General features: G+C 67.9%; 1 protein-coding gene across 2 annotated transcripts in view; it reads left to right on the top strand.

Annotated features, from left to right (window-relative positions):
- BLNK (B-cell linker) overlaps positions 1-467 on the top strand; it is a 94,041-nt gene that overhangs the window by 44,239 nt on the left and 49,335 nt on the right. The window lies entirely within an intron of this gene.

Here is a 467-nt window from a genome sequence, read left to right as displayed (position 1 = left end):
GGGTTTCCCCCCCCCCCCCCCTTGACAGTGACATTGTCATCCTTTTGGATGGGGACAACAGGGTGATTTCCTCTGGTTCTCCTGGAGGACCTCCCTCTGGGGAGGGAAGAGTTCTCGGGTGAATGTTGCTGGTGCGTGGTACATCTCCCCTGGGGAGCTCAGCAGAGCAGGGAGAAAGGTGGAACTGCACCCCCGCATCGGTCCCGCAGCCTGCGAAGCCACCTGGGGCCAGAGACCGAGCTGCGTGTCCCCCGGCCCCGCCGCAGGCCGCGGAGTCCTGCCTCAGTCTGACCCAGTGCAAACCCAGGGCACCCGAGCTGCTCCCTCATCTTCCCTCAGGTCGCTCCCACAGCTCTATCAGGGAGGAGCGGGTCAGGGAGGCCTCGCCTTTCTATTCCCAAAGGCTCCACCTGTGCGCGCCGCCGGCCGGGCCGGGCCGGGCCGGGCCGGGCCGGGCCTGGGCGGGG

The sequence above is a fragment of the Calidris pugnax genome, unplaced genomic scaffold, assembly GCF_001431845.1.
Source record: "Calidris pugnax isolate Ruff unplaced genomic scaffold, ASM143184v1 scaffold4, whole genome shotgun sequence".
NCBI classification, from domain to species: domain Eukaryota; kingdom Metazoa; phylum Chordata; class Aves; order Charadriiformes; family Scolopacidae; genus Calidris; species Calidris pugnax.
The sequence above is the reverse complement of the archived record's forward strand: the minus strand, read 5'-3'. Positions and strand labels throughout refer to the sequence as shown.